This window comes from Alosa pseudoharengus, unplaced genomic scaffold (assembly GCF_046254945.1).
Source record: "Alosa pseudoharengus isolate Yale_2024_CS ecotype anadromous, Long Island Sound unplaced genomic scaffold, YU_APseudo_1.1 YU_APseudo_1.1_scf_21, whole genome shotgun sequence".
NCBI lineage: Eukaryota > Metazoa > Chordata > Actinopteri > Clupeiformes > Clupeidae > Alosa > Alosa pseudoharengus.
The window spans coordinates 8,788,550-8,807,510 of record NW_027468674.1 but is presented as its reverse complement, the minus strand read 5'-3'; the positions used below and the strand labels follow the sequence as shown (position 1 = coordinate 8,807,510).

The window sequence follows — 18,961 nt, the reverse complement described above, 5'->3', positions numbered from 1 at the left end:
TTTAGATATACACACCAAATTTGGTGGGTGTATGTAACTCCCAAAAACAAACAACTTTTGTATTAACATGCCATTAGCCACGCCCACAGGAAGTGAGGTAATTGAGATTTTGTGCGTTGTGGACATGATCGATCAATTTTAACGTACTCCTCCTAGACGGTTAATCCGATTCATTTCAAAGTTGGTATACATGATGCCGAGATGTTCCTGATTATAAATTGTGAAGGTTTTTTTTTATATGTTGTAATTTGACGAAATGGCGAAATTATTCATTTTAATACCCTTCCACATAAACAATAAATGTGTCATAATTCACCATGCATGGCTTGAAATGTTTAAATTTCACAGGTCATTGAAGACCATGTTAATGATAATATTCACATGCCCATAATGCATGTTTGGCATAGCGCCACCAACTGGCAACAGAAAGAATGACAATTATACTGATGTCACATGATCAATTTGAACATACTCCTCCTAGACGGTTTGTCAGATTCATTTGAAATTTGGCAAACATTATGCCAAGATGTCGCTGATGTTAAATTGTGAATGGATTTTTGAATGTTGTAATATATTTGATATGATTTTAATATCTCACCACATAAACAGGAAATGTGTCATAAATCACAGTGCATTGAATGAATGGTCTGAAACTTCTCAAGTTAATAGATATCATGATTATGATGATATCCAGACACCCAATGGGCCTGCCTGGCATAGCGCCACCACCTGGCCAAGCAGGAAATTTGCCAGAAATGGACAATGCCTTAAGTGATTGATCTGAAACGTTATAAAATATTGGATATCATTATTGTGATGATATTCACATGCGTAATTCACAGGCCTAGCATAGTGCCACCTTCTGGCCAAGCAGGAAATGTGCCAGAAATGCTCTATGCTTTGAATAAATGGTCTGAAACTTCTAATGTTAATAGATATTATAATTATGATGATATCCAGACACCCAATGGGCCTGCCTGGCATAGCGCCACCACCTGGTCAAGCAGGAAATGTGCCAGGAATGGACAATGCCTTAAGTGATTGATCTGAAAGTTTAGAAAAAAGTTGGATATCATTATTGTGATGATATTCACATGTGTAATTTCCATGCCTAACATAGCGCCACCATCTGGCCATCCAAAAAGTGTATCAGAAATGTTCTTTGCTTAAAATGAATGGTCTGAAATTTCTCAGGTTAATATATATTATGATTATGATGACAACCAATGGGCCTGCCTTGCATTGCGCCCCCACCTGGCCAAGCAAGTACATGTGGCAGAAAATAAAGTACAAAAACAAATAGCACACGTATCAAATATGTACATTTCACAAATGCACCACGTCGGTGCTTTGTTGGATTCCGACATGTAACGGGTTGCGGCCCACAGGTGCTCGGGCCCGCCATTGCCGCTTGCGGCTATATTTATTATTATATTAACTTTGTCTCAGAGCGTTTTCCTTTTTTGAGGTGGTTAACATGGTCGAAAACTCATGAAATTTGGCACACACATCAGGTGTCACGCAAAGCAGTTAGGTACAAGAGCTTGGCCCCGGGCGTGGCCCAGGGACTCAGTAGCGCCCCCTTAGGTGATTAAGGCAGTGGTTGGCACATACTTTCAGCTAGACGCATCAAATTTGGTAGGTGTGTGTATCTCCCCAAGATGAACAACTTTCGTATGTACAATGCATTAGCCACGCCCAACAGGAAGTGAGGTATTTGGGATTTTGTGCGGACTAAAATGTCATGAATTGTGATGCCAAAAGAGGTTCTTCCCATCGGTGAAAACGCATGAAATTTGGCACACACGTCAAGAGGTACCGTGAATACACAGGGGAAAAGCCTTGGCACCGGGCGTTGCCCAGGAACTCCATAGCGCCCCCTTATGTCACTGTGACTTGTGGTTGGCATATAGTTTTAGATATACACACCAAATTTGGTGGGTGTATGTAACTCCCAAAAACAATCAACTTTTGTATTAACATGCCATTAGCCACGCCCACAGGAAGTGAGGTAATTGAGATTTTGTGCGTTGTGGACATGATCGATCAATTTTAACGTACTCCTCCTAGACGGTTGATCCGATTCATGTCAAAGTTGGTATACATGACGCCGAGATGTTCCTGATTCTAAATTGTGAAGCCTTTTTTTGATATGTTGTAATTTGACAAAATGGCGAAATTGTTAATTTTAATACCGTTCCACACAAACAATAAATGTGTCATAATTCACCATGCATGGCTTGAAATGTTTTAAATTTCACAGGTCATTAAAGACCATGTTAATGATAATATTCACATGCCCATAATGCATGTTTGGCATAGCGCCACCAACTGGCAACAGAAAGAATGGCAATTATGCTGATTTCACATGATCAATTTGAACATACTCCTCCTAGACGGTTTGTCAGATTCATTTGAAATTTGGCAAACATTATGCCAAGATGTCGCTGATGTTAAATTGTGAATGGATTTTTGAATGTTGTAATATATTTGATATGATTTTAATATCTCACCACATAAACAGGAAATGTGTCATAAATCACAGTGCATTGAATGAATGGTCTGAAACTTCTCAGGTTAATAGATATCATGATTATGATGATATCCAGATACCCAATGGGCCTGCCTGGCATAGCGCCACCACCTGGCCAAGCAGGAAATGTGCCAGAAATGGACAATGCCTTAAGTGATTGATCTGAAACTTTATAAAATATTGGATATCATTATTGTGATGATATTCACATGCGTAATTCACAGGCCTAGCATAGCGCCACCTTCTGGCCAAGCAGGAAATGTGCCAGAAATGCTCTATGTTTTGAATAAATGGTCTGAAACTTCTCAGGTTAATAGATATTATGATTTTGATGATATCCAGACACCCAATGGGCCTGCCTGGCATAGCGCCACCACCTGGTCAAGCAGGAAATGTGCCAGAAATGGACAATGCCTTAAGTGATTGATCTGAAAGTTTACAAACATTTTGGATATCATTATTGTGATGATATTCACATGTGTACTTTTCATGCCTAACATAGCGCCACCATCTGGCCAACCAAAAAGTGTATCAGAAATGTTCTTTGCTTAAAATGAATGGTCTGAAATTTCTCAGGTTAATATATATTATGATTATGATGACACCCAATGGGCCTGCCTTGCATTGCGCCCCCACCTGGCCAAGCGAGTAAATGTGGCAGAAAATAAAATACAAAAACAAATAGCACCCGTATCAAATATGTACATTTCACAAACGCACCACGTCGGTGCTTTGTTGGATTCCGACATGTCACGGGTTGTGGCCCGCAGGTGCTCGGGCCCGCCATTGCCGCTTGCGGCTATATTTATTATTAGGGCCCGAGCACCGAAGGGCGCAAGGCCCTATTGTTTTTGTAAGGATTATTATTATTATTATTATTATTATTTATTATTGTTATTCTACTTTTTTGCTTTCCTGTTTTTGAGGGAGTTAACATGGTCGAAAATTCTTGAAATTTGGCACACACGTCAGGTGTCACGCATCGCAGTTAGGTACAAGAGCTTGATCCCGGGCGTGGCCCAGGGACTCGCTAGCGCCCCCTTAGGTGACTGATCCCGTGGTTGGCAAATATTTTGAGGTGGTTAACATAATCGAAAAGTCTTGAAATTTGGCACACACATCAGGTGTCACACAAAGCAGCTAGGTAAAAAAGCTTGGCCCCGGGTATGGCCCAGAGACTCGCTAGCGCCCCCTTACGCCCCCTAAGATGACTGATCCCGTGGTGGGCATATACTTTCAGCTACACACACCAAATTTGGTAGGTGTCTGTATCTCCCCAAGATGAACAACTTTCGTATGTACAATGCATTAGCCACGCCCAACAGGAAGTGAGGTATTTGGGATTTTGTGCAGACTAATATGTGATGAAATATGTGATGAATCATGATGTCAAAAGAGGTGCTTCCCATCGGTGAAAACGCATGAAATTTGGCACACACATCAAGTGATACAGTGAATAGACAGGGATAAAAGCTTGGCACCGGGCGTTGCCCAGGAACTCCATAGCGCCCCCTTATGTCACTGTGACTTGTGGTTGGCATATAGTTTTAGATACACACACCAAATTTGGTGGGTGTATGTAACTCCCAAAAACAAACAACTTTTGTATTGACATGCCATTAGCCACGCCCACAGGAAGTGAGGTAATTGGGATTTTGTGCGTTGTGGACATGACCAATTTTAACATACTCCCCCTAGACGGTTGATCCGATTCATGTCAAAGTTGGTATACATGATGCCGAGATGTTCCTGATTATAAATTGTGAAGGTTTTTTTTGATATGTTGTAATTTGACGAAATGCCGAAATTATTAATTTTAATACCCTTCCACATAAACAATAAATGTGTCATAATTCACCATGCATGGCTTGAAATGTTTTAAATTTCACAGGTCATTGAAGGCCATGTTAATGATAATATTCACATGCCCATAATGCATGTTTGGCATAGCGCCACCAACTGGCAACAGAAAGAATGACAATTATACTGATGCCACATGATCAATTTGAACATACTCCTCCTAGACGGTTTGTCATATTCATTTGAAATTTGGCAAACATTATGCCAAGATGTCGCTAATGTTAAATTGTGAAGGGATTTTTGATAAATTATATATTTGATATGATTTTAATATCTCACCACATAAACAGTAAATGTGTCATAAATCACAGTGCATTGAATGAATGGTCTGAAACTTTTCAGGTTAATAGATATCATGATTATGATGATATCCAGACACCCAATGGGCCTGCCTGGCATAGCGCCACCACCTGGCCAAGGAGGAAATGTGTCAGAAATGGACAATGCCTTAAGTGATTGATCTGAAACTTTATAACATATCAGATATCATTATTGTGATGATATTCACATTTGTAATTCACAGGCCTAGCATAGCGCCACCTTCTGGCCAAGCAGGAAATGTGCCAGAAATGCTCTATGCTTTGAATCAATGGTCTGAAATTTCTCAGGTTAATATATATTATGATTATGATGACACGCAATGGGCCTGCCTTGCATTACGCCCCCACCTGGCCAAGCGAGTAAATGTGGCAGAAAATAAAATACAAAAACAAATACAAAAACAAATAGCACACGCATCAAATATGTACATTTCACAAACGCACCACGTCGGTGCTTTGTTGGATTCCGACATGACACGGGTTGCGGCCCGCAGGTGCTCGGGCCCGCCATTGCCGCTTGCGGCTATATTTATTATTATTATTATTATTATTGTTATTCCACTTTTTTGCTTTCCTGTTTTTGAGGTGGTTAACATGGTTGAAAACTCTTGAAATTTGGCACACACGTCAGGTGTCACGCAACGCAGTTAGGTACAAGAGCTTGACCTCGGGTGTGGCCCAGAGACTCGCTAGCGCCCCCTTAGGTGAGTGATCCCGTGGTTGGCATATATTTTGAGGTGGTTAACATGGTCGAAAACGCATGAAATTTAGCACACACATCAAGTGGTACAGTGAATAGACAGGGATAAAAGCTTGGCACCGGGCGTTGCCCAGGAACTCCATAGCGCCCCCTTACGTCACAGTGACTTGTGGTTGGCATTTAGTTTTAGATACACACACCAAATTTGGTGGGTGTATGTAACTCCCAAAAACAAACAACTTTTGTATTAACATGCCATTAGCCACGCCCACAGGAAGTGAGGTAATTGAGATTTTGTGTGTAGTGGACATGATCATTTTTAACGTACTCATCCTAGACGGTTGATGCGATTCATGTCAAAGTTGGTATACATGATGCCGAGATGTTCCTGATTATAAATTGTGAAGTTTTTTTTTGATATGTTGTAATTTGACGAAATGGCGAAATTATGAATTTTAATACCCTTCCACACAAACAGTAAATGTGTCATAATTCATCATGCATGGCTTGAAATTTTTAAAATTTAACAGGTCATTGAATACCATGTTAATGATAATATTTGCATGCCCATAATGCATGTTTGCTATAGCGCCACCAACTGGCAACTGAAAGAATGACAATTACACTGACTTCAGATGATCAATTTTAACATACCCCTCCTAGACGGTTTGTCAGATTCATTTGAAATTTGGCCAACATTATGCCAAGATGTCGCTGATGTTAAATTGTGAAGGGATTTTTGAATGTTGTGATATATTTGATATGATTTTAATATCTCACCACATAAACAGGAAATGTGTCACAAATCACAGTGCATTGAATGAATGGTCTGAAACTTCTCAGGTTAATAGATATCGTGATTATGATGATATCCAGACACCCAATGGGCCTGCCTTGCATAGCGCCACCACCTGGCCAAGCAGGAAATGTGCCAGAAATGGAAAATGCCTTAAGTGATTGATCTGAAACTTTATAAAATATTGGATATCATTATTGTGATGATATTCACATGTGTAATTCACAGGCCTAGCATAGCGCCACCATCTGGCCAAGCAGGAAATGTGCCAGAAATGCTCTATGCTTTGAATAAATGGTCTGAAACTTCTCAGGTTAATAGATATTATGATTATGATGATATCCAGACACCCAATGGGCCTGCCTGGCATAGCGCCACCACCTGGCCAACCAGGAAATGTGCCAGAAATGGACAATGCCTTAACTGATTAATCTGAAACTTTATAAAATATTGGATATTATTGTGATTATATTCATATGTGTAATTCACATGCCTAGCATAGCGCCACCATCTGGCCAAGCAGGAAATGTGCCAGAAATGTTCTATGCTTTGAATGAATGGTCTGAAAAAAATAGCACACGCATCAATTTATTAGATTAATAGATATTACGATTATGATGATATCCAGACACCCAATGGGCCTGCCTGGCATAGCGCCACCACCTGGCCAAGCAGGAAATGTGCCAGAAATGGACAATGCCTTAAGTGATTGATCTGAACGTTTACAAAAAATGTGGATATCATTATTGTGATGATACCCCACTAACACAAAACGTTAAGGGAACGTTCGGGAACGTTAGTGTATGGTTCCCTAAAGGGTAGTTCGAACCAAACCAAAAACTAACGGTTAGGGAACGTTACCTAAGGGTTTCTTAACGTTCCTAAACGTTAAGGGAACCAACCAACCAAAACGTTTTCCTGTGGTTGCACAGTACCTTCACACAACGTTCCCGTTTAGTTGTTATTGGTTGTTTTTGGTTGTTCTGAGTGCACCCCCACGCCAGTAGGGGGAAGACGCCTGGTCTGCATTCAGAACCGATTGCAGTTTCACGTTGGATTAAACAAACAATAATACTTCGGTAAATAAAATATAAAATATTTTTATAATAGTTTTCTGCTATCACTAGAATACATTCAGAACATGTTTCATTTGTTCCTGTAGCCTACCATTACCATTTTACATTCACACATTTTACATTATTTGCATTCGAGGCTTCTGATTAGGTGGCAATGACGTCAATGGTAATGCGTCTCTATTCATTCCAATTCCATGCCGTGTTAAATGTGTTGGCATTGTGTGATTGATTGCGCCTCTATCAGCTTTAGAAACTGGAGACAATAACAGCTATAGTCGATACTAACACAAGCTCCATTTCAGTTTTTGAAGTAAGATACAAAATGTTTGCAGTCACTTGATTTAGATCCACTCAAATGATTGGTCTTATAAAATCTAAGTAAGGTAAACATCATATCAAGATAATATTTATTTTAGGCTAATATCAATTTTACTAAATAAAAAATATATACTTTTGTGCTTTTTTTTACGTATTAGGTGAACTTTAAACAAAAATCTATCAATAGAACACTTTTCACAACTAAGAAAATTCACTTCTTTCATTTCACAATTCACTTCAGTTCAATCAGACAGGCTCTCCCTTACACGTAGGCCTACCCCCACGCCAGTAGGGGGAAGACAGCGCCTCTGCTTTCAGGTGATCGATTGAAGTCTTGTCCTGACTTCCGTAAACGGGCTCTGTTTGAATTCCGTGATTCTTGAACGCCGCTGGAAGAAGTCTTGGAATGGATTACACTCGTCTTGAATTCGATTTCACGAAAGTAAGTGAAATATGTTACAGTTTCATGATGTAGGCCTAGTGGTTGTAATGCAAGAGTTTGAGGTTTAACCTTAAGTCCTTTCACTTGTAGGGCTTTGTTATATTCCGATTCTGCCAAGTTTGTAATTTACCAGAGCACATTGCTCGTTCGTCTTTGTTTGAGCTGTTCTCAACGTGTTATGTTTTGCAGCATTGTATGTTTTGTGTCATCGTGTTAACCTGCTCGCGTTGATGTTACAAATAATAGCACTAGGCTACCGTTTCTTTTAATTAGTTTTAGTGTACAGTCAGTCCTTTTAGGCAAGTCACTCGGCAGCAGTGGTGTAGGCTAGTGGATATAGTCCTACTGTATGTAGCTGGATCTAGGCTACTGTGATGTAGGCTAGTTAGCTGTAGTGGGTAGGCTATACTGTGATCAACCCCAAATGTATCCTAGTCTATTTTAAGTGGGTATACTGAGATGGTGATGCTTTTTAAGTTGGTATAACCTACTGAACAGTCCTGCATATGTAGGCTACACTAGAGCCATAGAGATGGCTATAGATAATGTCAGAGAATGTCTAATAATCCTTAGAAGGGCTCTGATAATGTATAGGCTACAGTACACTGTCGGCGGCCATTTTGTAACACAGTTGATCGGATAGACGATTCAAGTGAATAGACCTCTGAATTTTGCCTTCAAAAAGCTGAGATCCGGTAGCCTATCTTGCAATTTTTGCTATGGGAAAATAACATGGGGAGAGAATTATTGCACTCTCCCGGGGACGAAGAAGTCTGAAATGCAGACATTTTGCTCAACACACGTTTGTCCTCTGCCTTCGAGTGGTAGGCTAACTGTGATCTTCAACAGGCCTACGTTAAGACAGCAACTTAGATTTTTGCTACCCCAGACCTAACTTGCAATGTAACTTGTCATAGGTAGTTAGGTTAAATTAACACCCTGATCTCCTTATAGGCAAAGATGGCAGTTTTGGTTCCTTTTTGTAGGCAAACTTCAGAGGTCTGTTGGGAAGCATACAGGAAGGGGCGGAATGTGTGTAGTAGGCTATACACAGCTGCCATACTGGCTTTACAAACTAAGCCCATGCATTTCTATGGATGCTGTGTCTCCCCATTAGAAATTCTCTGGGCTACAATACAAAAATCAAGTCAAAAGTTGGGCCAAATATCCAGTCAAGAAAATCTGGTTGTGTACAGATGACTGATTGCTACAATACTATCAATAATAGTTTTCTCTATATGGAAATACTGCTTTGCTCTACTACTGGCTCACAAAAACGTTGTTCTCTTAACGTAGATTCATACACCAAAGCTATGGAAAAATGTCAGCGGCTGATGGACACTTCTAGCATTGAGGCGGAAGAAGATGCGAGCGTCCACAAAAGGCAGTGCATGGTCACGTGATGGTAAGACCTCTTAAATACAGACTACATTATTTGCACAATTCAAATATTCTTTTTGCAATCAGTGCAGATTGTATGGTCTTTTATTTCAGATGAATCCGTTCCGCAAGCAAGAAAGCATTCCAGGATGGTGCGTGTGCCTGGAAGCCCTGTCTGTAAGTTAACATTTATACATGTATTATTTAAGAAAACCAGTTGAGTCATATTTCCTACCATGGAACTACTGACATTCATGTTTATTAACCTAGTGCATATCATGTTACTGTTCTGATGTATTTGTCTCTTCCTGCCTTTTATTAGGTCAGCAGATGTCACTGCCTCCACCACCTGCATGTGAGTTTTTCTTTTTAGCGATTGTTTAATGTAACAGCATAGGTTTATCTTTTGCAAATGTCATGTGCAAGAAACCTACCATAAATTAACTGACCAATATTCATATTTACTTTCTTTTTAGATGAGTCAACACCACACAGGCAACCAGCTCATTGCCCAGAGCTGGATGGGTCTATTATAACGCCTGCCACTTCATCTTGGGACCCAGTTGAAGGTACAGTGTCTTTGAATTTTCCATTTCCAAGTAAATACAATTTCATGACAAGGAACTTGAGAGTAAGTAACTTTTTTTGTTGTTGTAAACAGCACAAGTGACTCATCACACAGAGGGAGGTGGCTTGGCTGAGCTGCAGGAGAGGAGGAACAAAATGCCCTCCATCCAGGACTTGGGTGCCAGTTGAAGGTACAGCGGCTTTGAATTTTCCATTTCCAATTAAATGCAATTTCATGACAAGGGATTTGAGTGTAACTTAACTTTTTTGGTTGTAAATAGCAGAACACGTCGCACAGAGGGAGGTGACTCCTCGCACAGAGGGAGGTGACTCAGCCATCGAGATGGAAATGAGAGGTAAGAAGACTCGCTTAATTTGTTTACATATGTAATTTTATAATGTATAACAACTAACACTATCAACTTTTCCATAGCTGTGAGGACATCCATGGTCCGCATGGCACAGCGAATCGACTTGATTGAGGGCAAGATCGAGGAGGTGCTCAGCCTCTTAAGGGGCTCACAGTCACTTCCCTCTGGTCCGGTTGAAGACCTTTTGCTGTCCCCCTGCTCGACAGTCACCGAGCTGCAAGACTTGGACCAGAGTCTTGGTAACCAGGAGAGGAGGAACAAAATGGTAATTAAATGGCCATAGTCCTGCCCTTAAGATAAACACTATGTAATTGCATAAATTCAAATCATTATAACTGAACTGACTTACAATATGAGATTGTATAAGCTCTCCACTTTCTATATGTTGTTCTATATAATTTGTATTTCTATGTTTTACAGCTACTTTTCTTGGCGTCCCTTGGAGGGTTGACTCCAGGTGCTGCCATCCGTCGTATGCTACGGTGGGTGGCAACCAACAACGTTCTAAAGGAGTACAGCCTGCGGGGCAGGAAGGCCAAGAAATCCTTTCAGGACCTAACCCTCTGCAGGGTTTTAACAGGCAGGTGTTATTTTATTGTTCACATCAGTATTATGCTTAACTTGGCTGATAAGAAGTTTTAATTTGACTTAACTTTTCTCATTTGTTGATTTCTACTATAGCTGCGGCCCAGAAAAACTTCCCTGCGCTAAATGCTGCAGAGGCGGAGGACCTGATTGGGCTAGCACTGAAGTTTGCCCCACACAGACGGTAAATTGAAATTTGTTCATAACAATCAAAGGAATGGGAAAACTACTTTTTTTGTGATCAGAAAAAAAAGGGTTGTTAGTAAGGCACTTTGTCTTGTTTTTTTCAACATGTTCATTCTTAGTATGACATCAAACTTTTTTTTTTCTTTTTAGGCAAGCTGAGGACTGATCTTGTTGAGACTCGACTCGGACTTGAAGGACTGGAGCTCTATTTTTTTTTAATTATTTTTAAAGCTTTTGTATTTTTTTGTTGTTGTATTAAACCTTTTGTATTTTTCTTTAATTAAAGCTATAGTATTGTCTATCAAAGCTATAGTATTTTTTTGTATTACAGCAATTGTATTTTTTACACACAAAAACAACCACACACAGGAGCAGCTTCTTTCGCACTGTTATCACTCTGTGGATAAGTGGAGTCATCCCCACTTTGACCACACCTGCACATTACTTACTTTATCATTCCAATATACGTCTTGCACTCTACATTTGCACTATTACTTTGCACTCAACAGCCCACTCCATGTGTACTTGTATTGGTATTATGTCTTTGTATATTGTGTTGGTATCTGCCACAATGTATATTGTTGTCTATTGTACAGTGTGTCTATTTGTTGAATGTAGCACCTACCAAAGTCAAATGCCTTATGTTAATATACTTAGCTAACACTAAGTCTATATATATATATATATATATATATATATATATATATATATATATATATACAGTGAGGCCTTTTATATTGTTTTTTTTGTCTTTTGATAATTTTATATTAAAGTTATAAGTTCCATCGATTTTGCCTGTTCATTCTTTCCTGCTAATATATAATAATGCATTCCTGCTCGTGCTGTTTAAAGTAATTGGTATGCAAAGGTTGCAATGTTAGGGGAGGGTTTCCTAAAGGTTGCAATATTTAGGGAAGGGAACGTTCCCTAAATGTTAGGGAACGTTATGGGAACAGTTAGGGAACGTTAGGGGAAGGTTTTTTAAAGTTTGCAACGGTTGGGGAACGTTAGGGGAAGGTTCTCTAAAGTTTGCAACCTTTAGATAACGTTAGGGGAACGTTCAGGGAACGTTTTATATAACCAAGAACTAACGTTTCCGGAACGTTCAGCAAACTTTCCATGGGAACCAAAACTTGCTCAAAAACTAACCTTAGGGTAACGTTTGGGAACCAAAAACTAACGTTTCCGAAACCAAAAACTATGGTTCCCAGAACGTTTTGGAAACCATAAATTGTTAGCTGGGTATTCACATGTGTAATTTCCATGCCTAACATAGCGCCACCATCTGGCCAACCAAAAAGTGTATAAGAAATGTTCTTTGCTTAAAATGAATGGTCTGAAATTTCTCAGGTTAATACATATCATGATTATGATGACACCCGCCTTGCATTGCGCCCCTACCTGGCCAAGCAAGTAAATGTGGCAGAAAATAAAATACAAAAACAAATAGCACACGCATCAAATATGTACATTTCACAAACGCACCACGTCGGTGCTTTGTTGAATTCCGACATGTCACGGGTTGCGGCCCGCAGGTGCTCGGGCCCGCCATTGCCGCTTGCGGCTATATTTATTATTGTTATTCCACTTTTTTGCTTTCCTGTTTTTGAGGTGGTTAACATGGTCGAAACCTCTTGAAATTTGGCACACACGTCAGGTGTCATGCATCTCAGTTAGGTACAAGAGCTTGACCCCGGGCGTGGCCCAGGGACTCGCTAGCGCCTCCTTAGGTGACTGATCTCCTGGTTGGCAAATATTTTGAGGTGGTTAACATAGTCGAAAATGCATGAAATTCAGCACACACATCAAGTGGTACAGTGAATAGACAGGGATAAAAGCTTGGCACCGGGCGTTGCCCAGGAACTCCATAGCGCCCCCTTACGTCACAGTGACTTGTGGTTGGCATATAGTTTTAGATACACACACCAAATTTGGTGGGTGTATGTAACTCCCAAAAACAAACAACTTTTGTATTAACATGCCATTAGCCACGCCCACAGGAAGTGAGGTAATTGAGATTTTGTGCGTTGTGGACATGATCAATTTTAACGTACTCCTCCTAGACGGTTGATCCGATTCATGTCAAAGTTGGTATACATGATGCCGAGATGTTCCTGATTATACATTGTGAAGTTTTTTTTTGATATGTTGTAATTTGACGAAATGGCGAAATTATTAATTTTAATACCCTTCCACATAAACAATAACTGTGTCATAATTCACCATGCATGCCTTGAAATGTTTTAAATTTCACAGGTCATTGAAGACCATGTTAATGATAATATTCACATGCCCATAATGCATGTTTGGCATAGCGCCACCAACTGGCAACAGAAAGAATGACAATTATACTGATGTCACATGATCAATTTTAACATACTGCTCCTAGATGGTTTGTCAGATTCATGTGAAATTTGGCAAACATTATGCCAAGATGTCGCTGATGTTAAATTGTGAAGGGATTTTTGATATGTTATATATTTGATATGATTTTAATATCTCACCACATGAAGAGGAAATGTGTCATAAATCACAGTTCATTGAATGAATGGTATAAAACTTCTCAGGTTAATAGATATCATGATTATGATGATATCCAGACACCCAATGGGCCTGCCTGGCATAGCGCCACCACCTAGCCAAGCAGGAAATGTGCCAGAAATGGACAATGCCTTAAGTGATTGATCTGAAACTTTATAAAATATTGGATATCATTATTGTGATGATATTCACATGCATAATTCACAGGCCTAGCATAGCGCCACCTTCTGGCCAAGCAGGAAATGTGCCAGAAATGCTCTATGCTTTGAATAAATGGTCTGAAACTTTTCAGGTTAATAGATATTATGATTATGATGATATCCAGACACCCAATGGGCCTGCCTGGCATAGCGCCACCACCTGGTCAAGCAGTAAATGTGCCAGAAATGGACAATGCCTTAAGTGATTGATCTGAAAGTTTACAAACATTTTGGATATCATTATTGTGATGATATTCACACGTGTAATTTTCATGCCTAACATAGCGCCACCATCTGGCCAACCAAAAAGTGTATCAGAAATGTTCTTTGCTTAAAATGAATGGTCTGAAATTTCCCAGGTTAATATATATTATGATTATGATGACACCCAATGGGCCTGCCTTGCATTACGCCCCCACATGGCCAAGCGAGTAAATGTGGCAGAAAATAAAATACAAAAACAAATAGCACACGCATCAAATATGTACATTTCACAAACGCACCACGTCGGTGCTTTGTTGGATTCCGACATGTCACGGGTTGCGGCCCGCAGGTGCTCGGGCCCGCCATTGCCGCTTGCGGCTATATTTTATTTTACTTCAGTAAAATAGTATTTGGATAGTATTTTTGCATTACATTACAATGTTATCTATATTAATGTTAGAATGTGCAAAACTGGCATGGTTGTACTTGAGTACACTGCTAGTGTGTTTTTGGTAACTTTGCTTACTTATGTATGCTCACAAACTGGGGGATCAGACATGGACATTCAACCCATGGTCATTTTCATGCTTCTCAATTAGGAGAGTATTTACTGAAAGCCTTGTTGTGCAACAACCATCCTCAAATGGTAGAAAGACTGTAATTTTGAACGCTATCTCTCTGATGTACCATTGGTCATTACACAATGGTGCTTTCGGGAAAGGCATCCAAACTCCAGTTGAACCCGTAGTTAAACAGTTACAACGGGACATTGACAGATACTCTATCTACAGGAAAAATGAACCTCGTACTCTAGTGAGCTTGGTATGTAGGTTAGCTGTCCAGGGGCCCATTGCACAAAACTAGTATAAGGGATTAAGCCGGGATATCTTGGTTATCCTGGCTCAATTTATCCGTGATCCAGTTGCACAAAAGCGGGATCAGGGGCAGTAGGATATGTTATGGTATAAGTTACCATGGAGATTTATTCTGTGTAGCTAGTCTGCTCCAGACCAGGCTAAGTTCCAGGATCTATTTCATTTCATCCCTTATCTCAGTCAGCAGTCACCACAAACGGAAAACAATAGTTATTCCACTGCCCACTACACATTGTTATCACATATAACTAGACCCACTGTCATTATATAAACGTTTGTGATCATTCATTTAAATCATTTTGGATAAATTATGATTTTTAGATGATGTAGCAATCATTAGATAATTTACAGTTTCCCATATACTATAAGGCTATATATAAAATGATGGACTATTAGGGCCACGTAAAAAAAAATCTAAATTTCTCTGCCACTGCAGGACATATTTAACCTAAATTTAAAGCACGCATATTAACTAATTTAACACATACAGGTCCCTCACCAACCGACCACTGTTGTCATCAGGGAAGATTGCTTTGCTTTATCACTGTGGCGGTGTTGCCTTTCTTTTTAATTATGTGTTTACATACTCGCCATTCCCGACCTGTCGTGCGCCAATGTAACGTCACGGGAGCGCCGTAACCATACTCGTGTGTGGTGGTTGCAATATTCTCCTAAACAGAAGTGTTGCTGTTGGCTATCGCTACCTACTGTACACCGTAGAAGAAGTCATGAAGCCACTCCACACTTGGGTGGTGGCTAGAAGGGATACAGCTAAGGGTTAGGTTACTTCCTGTCCTGATACTGTTTATTTCTATGGAGATTTCACTGGAGATTTCACTATTTGTTACGTGACTTCCGTTCTTAGCTGTATCCCATCTAGCCACAACCCTCTACTTGCCATGGTGAATCAGTGAATCTGTGATCGGAGGCGGGGTCTATTTGAGGGTGCCGTGAGCGCGCACTTATCCAGGATCGGTTTCACCTGGCTTGATGAATCCGTGTCTGCTCATCCTGGCTTGGTCTTTGTGCAACCAATTAAGCCTGGACGACCAACGGGCCTCTGAGCTTGATTCGACATGGCGAAAAAAAATTGTGGACTTTGATTATAGTGTCTTCTCTTGTGCTAGGTAAGCCTTAAAGGTTGTATCAGCGATAGCGGGAATATGTCACTTCTGTTGGTGTTCAAACAAAACAGAGAGCTAGCTCACTACTCCCTTCCCCTCCCTCCCGTGTAATTAAAACTCTCCTAAACGCGCATCTCGCATTTTGCTTTTGTGGGGTTGCCAACCCTTGTTGGTAGCAATTGTTTTTGTGTACAGATCTCAGAGCCTGCTTATGGGGCAGGCAGCTAGCGGATAGTTAGGAAAGTTAGATGAATGTGATCATTTATGTTTGGGCCTTTTTCGGGCCTGAAATCGCTGATACAACCTTTAACAGAGCAAAATTTTAATATAAACTGAATATTTTAATCCATGAGTTCATTATGTGAAAAAAAAAAAACATTCCCTATAATTCTTATGTACCCATGTATATGCAACCCTTCCTCATGCCATTAATGATCTGGTTTGTAATGATCTTGTAATGAACTGGTTTGCCTTCCTTTGGAATGATTAAGAGGAAAGGATGTACAGTCTGGTTGCATTATGTTTTTTACATGTATAATTACATTTATTGTTTTAAAATATTAGATATGTAATTTGCATATTACATTTGTATTGTTTAGAAATGTATGCACTGTACATCAAAACCATGTAGTGTATTATGTAGCTGGGTAGTTGCTATGAAAACACTAGTATGCCATTCAGGAAATTCATACCTACTTTATTTCTGATACCATAAAGAGTAAATTAAAAGTAGTAATTAAAAAGCTATTTTATTCAATTATTATTTACGTAAAAAGATCCCACTTCCCATTTCCCAGACAGCGTTGACTTCTGACGGGACAGTGGTAGACCAGCACACTGCCAACCTCAACGCCTTTACTTAGAGTGTAGTGTAGTGCCCACCTTCAATAGGCAGGTTGTCCTCTGAGCAACTGGACACACATGATGGCCCTCTAGAGTACCCCTCTAGAGGGCCATCATGTGGTAACAGAAATTAAGAACTGTATGTGGATTTAAAGATGAGCTGGCTCTTGAACAGAATGATTTCATTACTTATAATTCCTTATACATGACAATAAACTAGGCCTACTACTAGGAACTAGCCAGAGGAAATGTGCAAGTCTTTGTAATCAGGTTTTCTTAGTCTCAGTAGTAGAATTTATCCTCTCTAACTGAGGCACAATGTCTCCATACAGTACACTGAAATTTGTGAAGCCTTAACTTAAACAGTATTATAAGGTTTTTTTTTTTTTTTTTTTTTTTTTTTTTTTGGGGCTTTTTATTCCGACATGACAGTGAAGATAGACAGAAAGTGAGTGGGAGAGAGAGAGATGGGGTGGGATGGGCGGGACATGACCGCATGATTCGAACCTGGGTCCCCGTGGGCACTTGGACCCGTACATGGTACAGGCTTTGTAGTCTGCTGCTCCACAGCGCCCCCCCAAGGTTGTTTTTTATTTATTATTTTTTACCAGAGATACAGTATGAATATGTAAGTGGAAAAATAATGTGACACATCCATCAGTTAGCACACTTTGCTTGACATCATATTTTTATTTGTGAGTATTTGTCTGTTTGTGGTTATTTATCCTTGTTGTATTACACTTTGTTATTTGTCCTACAGGAAGGGGGAGAAATATAGGAACTGATATCGCAGCAGCCTTTTCGTCCATTTACTGTATGAAAAGATGAGTTGGATAAAAGCACATCTGATGCAGCTGTGATGGCCGAGAGGTTAAGGCGTTGGACTCGAAATCCAATGGAGTTTCCCCGAGCAGGTTCGAACCCTGCTCACAGCGATAACTTTGGGGGCAGCCGTGGCCTACTGGTTAGGGGTTTGGGCTTGTAACCGAAGGATTGCCAGTTGCCAGTAGGAAAAATGTGGGTGGGGGAAGTGGTTGAGCACTGCTCTCCTATACCCACATCCACGGCTGAAGTCCTCTTGAGCAAGGCACCTAACCCCTCACTGCTCCCCGAGCGCCGCTGTAGCAAGGCAGCTCACTGCTCCGGGTTAGCGTGTGCTTCACCTCATTGTGTGCTCTGTGTGTTCACGAATGGGATAAATGCAGAGACCAAATTCCTTGTATATGCAAGTATACTTGGCCTTTAAACCTGATTTACATTTACAAAATCACATGACGACACGGATTGAAGAAAAAGTTTGGTCTAACAACAACCTAGGGTTTATTTTTAGATGCAACACGTGTAAACTGGCATTGGGGACGTTAACAACATTAATTGGAGTAGTTTTGAATGAGACCGCAATTTGCATTTTCAACAAAATAGCATACTCATTTAGCCTGGGGATTACTTCAGGCACATTTTGGATTTGCTCTGCAGGTCTGTTTAGCCAAGAGGCCATTGAAGCCCATTACCAATGTCCCTAAAAGACGGGCACGCAAATACAATCGCTAATCCGGCATGGACGTGTATTTCTTTGGAACTAAGGACCACAAATGAGTCATGTAACACTTACAGCGTTATAATTAACTCTCAGATTCTTTTTGTAATTTAATCCTTTACAATGTAACATTTTAGCACTTTTTCATAATCTAGCGCTGAGCCAGACTATGAAAAGGCACACTGTCGTCTGTCACTTGACATATAAGATATAAATAAAATATGTCCCAAATATAATATACTAGTGGAAACATAATAAAGTTTTCAAATTCCAGAATTCATAAAGAAGATAAGAATGGGTATTATTGATAACCTTGATATATTTTAATGGCTGCGTGTATTTTAGTGGCTGCAGTGCATTGCATGTTTATAAGAGAAAGTTATTAGTTGTCGACTGATGTAGGCAGCTTATTAAATAAATAAGACAAAAGTGATCAATTGAATGCTCTCACTTTAAAGGAGCGATTTGTAGGATTGTTACTGAACGTTCTGTAGGCCAAAATC

The 18,961-nt window shown here is 40.0% G+C and overlaps 1 long non-coding RNA gene and 1 other non-coding gene across 2 annotated transcripts; both read left to right on the top strand.

Moving 5' to 3' along the window:
• Positions 1-7,839: 7,839 nt before the first annotated feature.
• Positions 7,840-9,778, top strand: LOC143137556 (uncharacterized). The gene is made up of 4 exons (XR_012990017.1): positions 7,840-8,045; positions 9,342-9,450; positions 9,540-9,602; positions 9,748-9,778. It is a non-coding gene; the product is annotated as an uncharacterized LOC143137556 (long non-coding RNA).
• A 7,996-nt stretch (positions 9,779-17,774) lies between these two features.
• trnas-cga (transfer RNA serine (anticodon CGA)) lies at positions 17,775-17,856 on the top strand. The gene has a single exon. It is a non-coding gene; the product is annotated as a tRNA-Ser (tRNA).
• The last annotated feature ends 1,105 nt before the right edge of the window (positions 17,857-18,961 follow it).